Raw genomic sequence first — 663 nt, 5'->3', positions numbered from 1 at the left:
GTCATGACGTCGGTGTTATAGTTTATGGTCTTGACCGTTTAGAGTGCAGCTTCTCAGATAATTTATGTTTATGCCCGGGGCCCCGTGGGGGTGAAGGTTCTATTATCTTAACGGTTTGTCGGTTACGGTTTTTGCCGTCAACGTTTTCTGGGTTTGAAGATACGAAACTTGCGCCAAAATCTTTGGGGTGTTAACCTCAAGGACAGAGTCAAACGGCGTAAACCATAACTGCAATTAAATGAAATAGTTGCAGTGCAGCAATGAAATAGATAACAGCAAATAGAATCAGAGTTGCGCGGGTGTGGTAATATTTTAGTGAGTGGTTGCTTGTGTTAGAAATTAGTGATTTTTTAAAAAGATGTGATTAATTTTACACAACGCTTTGGAAACAAACCCATCGCAATAGCGTTGAGTGCAGTTATCTACCGAAATAAAAATGGCGAGCTAATGCAAATTAAATAATGAAATAGTTATGAATTTATTTTAATAAGGTAATGCGGATTTAAAGGCCATGCGACATTTAATTACATGCGAACGGCTGAACTTGATGCTAAGAAAATCCGGTTCAGACAGGTGAGAATTTCCCGCGCTTTTACTCTTTTTTTTTTTTTTTTTTTTTTTTTTAAATGAAATAAAAGAAATAGTTTTATCGTGTGTGTGTGG

This window comes from Anguilla rostrata, chromosome 18, assembly GCF_018555375.3.
Source record: "Anguilla rostrata isolate EN2019 chromosome 18, ASM1855537v3, whole genome shotgun sequence".
NCBI lineage: Eukaryota > Metazoa > Chordata > Actinopteri > Anguilliformes > Anguillidae > Anguilla > Anguilla rostrata.
This window is presented reverse-complemented; position numbering follows the sequence as displayed.